Genomic DNA, 6,402 nt, shown 5'->3' on the forward strand with positions numbered 1-6,402 from the left:
GCTGCCCGGGTCCCCGGCGGCAGCGGCGGATCGCAGCCCCGGCGGTGTGGGGATCCCCGGGGATCGCCCTCTGCTCGGGCACCCGCGGGCTGCACGGTCCGGGGAGCGGAGCGGGAGCCAGCGCAGCGCAGGGGAAGAGCCCCTCTGAAAAGATCCCCTTATCTGTGGACGCGCAGTGGACTCGTACTTTTTTGGATATCAATAATTTAAGTGACACCGCATTTCCATTAAAATCCACGGCTCCACTAAGAGGAAATGTTTTATAACAAAGTGCTCGCTACCTGTTGCAACGCTTGTCGGGAAAATGATATCCTATTAATATTTTAAACTTCAGGGCTGGGAGAGGATCCCTGTGGTGTTTTATTCATCCTCGGCTAGAAAGTGCGGTCCGAGGCTTTCATCGAGACTCCAGCAGAGCCATAAACACGGCCTTTCCCTGCGGGCACCCATGATTTGGGGCTAGTTAGCCAAGAGAGCTGGAACGATCGTCACAGGCGCCGGCAAAGCATTCACTCCCGAAAAACCACTGGCTCCTAAAATACTCCGAGCTCGTTTGCAATCCTGCAAATTGCTAGCCAACGGCGGGTGAAGCAGAACACAGAAACGGGCTTGAAAACGCACTAAAACGCGGGGTGCCTTCATTAAGGGGAGAGCGCTTCGCACGACGACGCTGTATCGATAATGAAAACGCCAGCTGCTAACCGCTCCTGCCACCCTCCTTCCTGATAGCTCAATATTATTAAACATAATTTGACTAAAGCATTGAACGTTTAACTTGCTAATTACCTTCCTCGTCACCAACTCAACAGCACTGAAGTCGCGGCTTTGAAATCGCAGCCGCGGTGCTTTCATGCCGCCGGGCTGCTGGCGGGGGGCAGGGGAGGGGGACGGGCTCGGGATGCTCTTTGAAGCGCGGGAGCCCGGCGCCCGTTTGCGGCACCCCGAGTTTTCCGGGGGACGGCATCACTCCTCCCCCACCCGCAAACGGGCACAAAACCTGTCCCTGAGCGCTCATCCCTGCGCTAAGCGCACGCGGACACCGCAGCGCCGCCGGAGCAGCCGGCGGTGGTTCGCTGCGATTAACGACGGCTCCAGCAGCGAGAACCTCTCCGGCTGCTCCCCGGTCGCGCCGGGCTCCCTCGGCGGGGCACCGCCGGCCGCCGCAAACCCTCGTGCAGCACGTGGAAACGCAGATGGAACCACTTCCTTCTGTTTAATTTGCTGAAACAAATAAAATATACTAGAAGCTTTGATTACGCCAGCTGGTTATTTTGTAGGTATACATATATTACAGCAATTATAGGGGGTGTTTTTTAATTGCACTATAACATGCTCATAATTTCCTCAAACATTCCCCTTCTGGCCTGAAACGCAGAATATTTGATTTCTCTACAATGGGGAAGAGAAGTGAGAAAACAGAGACAAAAAAGGAGCCACCACCATGTCCTCGAGGAGAAGTCCCGGGCGCTGGGGTAGCCCAGGCGGGGGGAACCCGCTCCCCCGGGGACGCGGGACCTGCAGAACACCCCGCCACCCCCAAACCCTCCCGGGCAGCTCTGGCGAAGGGGCTCAGCAGCTGCACCCCATTCACCCGCAGGTCACCAGACACAAAATCAACACATTTGGCACCCGACCGAAGGAGGTGAACAGCGCGGCGCCGACGTGCGCGCACTGGTGTTCATGTTTTATTTAGTCACGTGCACAATGAGCAACAACTTCTCGATTCTCCTTTTTTTCCAAACACCAAACAGGCAGTTGAGCTAAATACGGGTTTCTCTATTCCTCTTCGAAGATGGCATCAAGGTTGGGGGTTCAAGACAACTTTAGGAATTACACATATCAGGTTTCCCTGTGATCCACTGAGCTTTGTCAGACACAACGCTGCCCGCCGCCGGCAGGAGCGCACCCGGCACTCCGTGCGCACGGGGAGCCGCGCTCCATGGCAGATCCTCACCCACCAGTCTGGCAACTGGTCCCTACTGGGAAACGCAATCAGCCTGGTGGCTTTGCCCAGCGGGGAGAGGGAGCAGAGTGGGCTCGGAGCCCCCAGCGGGCTGCCAGGGGGAGGGTCCTGCTCTTGCTGGAGCCGCCGGGCGACGGGGGTCCGACTCCCAGGGGCTTTGAGCCACGCCGGCCGGAGGTCCTCTCCACCAGTGGGAACCCCGGGGCGCGGGACAGGAGGACGCAGAGTGCCCCGTAAAGCCGCGGACGTGGGAGCGCAAAGGCGGTCGGTGGCACCGGGGGTCCCGCTGCTGCCCACCGGTGCTGATGTTCGCTGGCAAACAGCGACAGCGCCGCTCCCACGGGGTCACCCGTCGCGGCAGGACGGCACGGGGGGCTCTCACGCGGCTCTGCCGTACTACAGGACCGGCTTTCCACACTCATTTTCACACAAAAGCAGCCGAAAGTGGAGAGTGTTTACTTTTAGTGATTTATTGAGGGCTTTTCTCACTGCCCTTGTTCGTTTCCAATTGCTTGCAGCGAAGGACGCAGGTCCCGGTCCTGCTCCCTCCACGTACCACAAACACAAAACACACGTGCACGCATGAACACGCGCACGCACCGAAGGCAAACCAGCGGTGAGAAGTCCCCCGCACGCCCGACGGCCGGCCCCAACCGCAGGGGCTGCGGGACCAGGGGTCCCCGGGGGGCTGCGCTCCCACCTCCCTCCGGGCAGCCCGGGGACGATGTCAATACCCAATCCCCAACCCCAAGAAAAAAAAATAAAAAAAAAAAAAAAATCAGGGGGAAAATATGATAAGCGAGTCGGCCGCCTGCCGTCGCCGGGAGAATTTCCCCAGACAATAGGACAAGTGACAGAAAGACTCGACTGAGCTGCGGAGCGGCTCCCGCGCAGCTCCTGCCTGCTGACACTAATGCATTTTTAAGTCGCTTTGGAGCAAAACACACTCAGTCAAATCTGGACTAAACCGCCAGCTCTGCGCCTGGCACCACCCTCACCGCCAGCGCTGGCCCAGAAAATCAAGCGATTCGTTATGGGGAGGTTCTGACGGTGTTTCTAATTGTGCCAAAGAGAGACCAGCACAGGAGCCCTGAGCCAGGCAAAGCGGCACTGGGGGTTGTCCCACCAGTTGGTCACCTCCACGGAGGGGGACAGGGAGCGAGAGGGAGCATCTGACCAACGGACAAGGAGACACCTGAGGGTGCACTTCAGTGCACTGCAATGACAGACACAGAATCACAGAATCACGGAATGGTTTGGGTAGGAAGGGACCTTGAAGACCACCCAGTGCCACCCCCTGCCCTGGCCAGGGACACCTCCCCCCAGCCCAGGTTGCTCCAAGCCCCGTCCAACCTGGCCTTGAACACCTCCAGGGATGGGGCAGCCACAGCTTCTCGGGGCAACCTGCCCCAGGGGATCACCGCCCGCACAGCCAAGAATACCTTCCTCATATCTAAATCTGCCCTCTTTCAGTGTGAAATCACTCCACCTCACCCCACGGCTCCCCTCCCTGATGCAGAGTCCCTCCCCAGCTCTCCTGGAGCCCCTTTAGGCACTGGAAGGGTCTGACGTCCAAGAGCGGCAGAGTTGATAATGAAGACATGACGGCCACAGCCGCCGCTCCTCACGCCAGGGGACCGGAGGAAAGCAAGAGGAGCAGCCATGGCTTCTCCCCACGCTCTGCCTGGGCGCTCCTGCTGCCCCGTCACTAGTCCATGGCCACTGACGACAGAGCCGTCCTCGGGGGCTCCTAGGTCAGGGAGTGCCATCCCCGCAGTGAAAAAGACACGGCAGTGAGAATGGCTTGTTTATCCTTCACAGGAAATTCCTCTCCTCCTGCGGCTCCAGACGAGCTCTGGTTTTTGGCAGGATGGGCAGGAGGATGGGAACCGGACCGGCATCCCTCGCCAGGAGAGTTACAGCAAACCCGTCCCATTCACACTGACGTAGTTCATGACCACCGAGGCAGTGGAAAATCCCACAGTCGGAGTGAAGAGGCCCTTAAAATGAAAGGACGTGTCATATTTTCCCTGACCCGGGTCGTTGGTGGCCCTGAAGCAGCCCCGGTGCCACCACAGCCTTACACCGCGCAGGGAAATCCCCGTCCTGCGCCGCTGCCCCGCGCAGCCCCCGGGAAAACGCACCTCTTCCCAGTTACAGCGACTCCTGCCGCCGCAAGCGCATCTCCTCCTGCCGGCAAACCACGCCGTGCCGCCCGCGGGGCCGATGCGACCACAGGCGCTTTTGGCTTTCGGGGGGGATGGCAGCGACCACCAGCGCTTTGCCCCGGACCCGCTGCCAGGGGGTGCGCGCTCGTGGGGAAAGACCCGTCATGAATTAAAGGAGCGTTTTCCTCGCCTGATGTTAAATCCAGCCCTGCAGGGCTACAGCACCCACCTTCGCCACGCAAACGAGGTGTCCCGGGGCTGTGGACCCCGAGGGGGTAACCCCGCCAGCGCAACCCCAGCCCCTGGGTCTTCTGCTCAGGACCTGCCCCGCGGCACCCTAACGAGGTGCAGAGGAGACACGCTCGGGACGGGGGCCAGCCGTGCCAACACGCGAGCCAGCTGCCCTCACCGGCTCCCCGCCCCCCCCCCCTCCCTCTTGGCCAACACGCGAGCCAGCTGCCCTCACCGGCTCCACGCACCCCCCTCTGCCTTCTCCGGGTGGTGACGCACCCACTGTACCCCCTCCCCGTAGACCTCCCCCCAGCCGGTGGGACATGGCCATTGGAGGGATCACAGCCACCTTTCACAGCTTTTGGGGCTGGAAGCTCCTGGAAAAGAGACCTTAACACTGTCATGACCAGGGATATCGTGCTACAAAGGTTTGCAGGCTCCAAAGCACCTCCTCGACCCTTGCTCCAAGGTGCAGAGGCTTTGTCAGGGCCCCTCTCCTCCCTCTGCCGGTGACAGTCCTTGTCCACCAAGGGGGACAGCACCTCCCATGAACGTCCAGCTGTGTAACAGCACCTACACATCTCTCTGAAGCCCACCACACTTCTCCAAGAGCTCATCCCTCCGAACGTGGCAAACTGCCGGACCTCTGTGTGGTTTTACCGCCGCCGGGTCTGGGACCGCTCCTGAGCATCTCTCCGTGCCCGCGGCACACCCTCGTGCACCACGGGGACACAACCGAAGCACCTCCTCAACTACAGTGGAGATTTCAACTTCTACCAACACGCACGAACGCATGCAGAGCTTTTGTCTTCTTAAGGTACATCTGGTTTCTCAACTAAAGAAATGAGAGGACAAAAATAGCCGCGGGTAAAACTCGCTGCCTGTCAACGGGAGCGACCCGGGGTCATGCTCACTGCTTCCCAGAAACTCATTCTTTGGCCCCATTCCCCCAAGAAAACGACAAAATGTTTCTGCTCCTACAGAAAGGCAACCTGAGGAACGGGGTGGGGAGAGCGCGCTAATTCTCCTGTAAATCAAAGCCGTCCCACACAGTTCCAACGGGGGAAAAAAATCACATGAAACAGTTTAATGTTGTCATTGCTCCAAAGCTGCTGATTAGTTGCAGGCTCGGTCTGAAGCATCGTTTTGGCAAGTCCTGCCGTCTGGTTGCTTCGCGTGCATCTCGGGAACTTACACTTCCCTGTTTGCTCTTTTTGTCCCTGCGCTACTTCACAGACACAGGGGCTTGGCTTCCGAAAATATTCCTTCAGGCAAAGACCCTGTAGGAGCCCAAACACATGCAAGTCCTTGGCACGCGTCGTCCTCCTCACCGCGGAGGAGGAATGGCTCACTGGTGACGGACAACCTCTTGCTGCTGGAGCTCGTCCACACGAGTGCAGCGCTCAAGGAACGAGCTGTTCCCTGGCAAGCCACGTCGATGCGCTTTCCTGGGTAAAACAAGAAAAAGGAGGAAAACGAGCCAGCTGATACCGCTCCCTGTTACGGGGTGACTAGACCTGCTCCTAAGTCACCCCAAGCCATGGGGGATCACAAGGGGTGCGGGCTGCAGCAGTGAGTCCACACGACCGCGGTGCACGGAGGGGAAAGCCCCCGAAGCACAGCACGGGCAGCTCCTGGGCTTGCGCGTGCCTTCTCCGGGCAGCCGGAGGAGAAACCCGGGACTGCCCAGCGGAGAGCTCAGCTTCCATGCTTCCACCAAATACACCTCCAGCAGAGGCTGGTTCCCTTCACCCCAGTGACACGGCAGTGCAGGGCACAGCACAGCCGCTTTTTGGGTGGTGTCTCTTCTGCATCCTTCATCACCGACTGAGACCTGGGTGCTGCCTCCAGCTCTGGAGCCCCCAACATAGGAGAGACATGGACCTGTTGGAGGGGGTCCAGAGGGTCCAGAGGAGGCCCCGGAGATGCTGGGAGGGCTGGAGCCCCTCTGCTGGGAGGACAGGCTGGGAGAGTTGGGGGGGTTCAGCCTGGAGAAGAGAAGGCGAAAGAGGGGAGACCTCAGAGCCCCTTCCAGTGCCT

General features: G+C 59.4%; 1 protein-coding gene across 2 annotated transcripts in view; it reads right to left on the reverse strand.

The window, feature by feature from the left end:
• The window catches only part of MID2 (midline 2), an 84,390-nt gene that overhangs the window by 33,478 nt on the left and 44,510 nt on the right, over positions 1-6,402 (reverse strand). The gene's annotated exons all lie outside the window — the stretch shown is intronic.

This window comes from Charadrius vociferus, unplaced genomic scaffold (genome assembly GCF_000708025.1).
Source record: "Charadrius vociferus isolate BGI_N301 unplaced genomic scaffold, ASM70802v2 scaffold852, whole genome shotgun sequence".
NCBI classification, from domain to species: Eukaryota; Metazoa; Chordata; class Aves; order Charadriiformes; family Charadriidae; genus Charadrius; species Charadrius vociferus.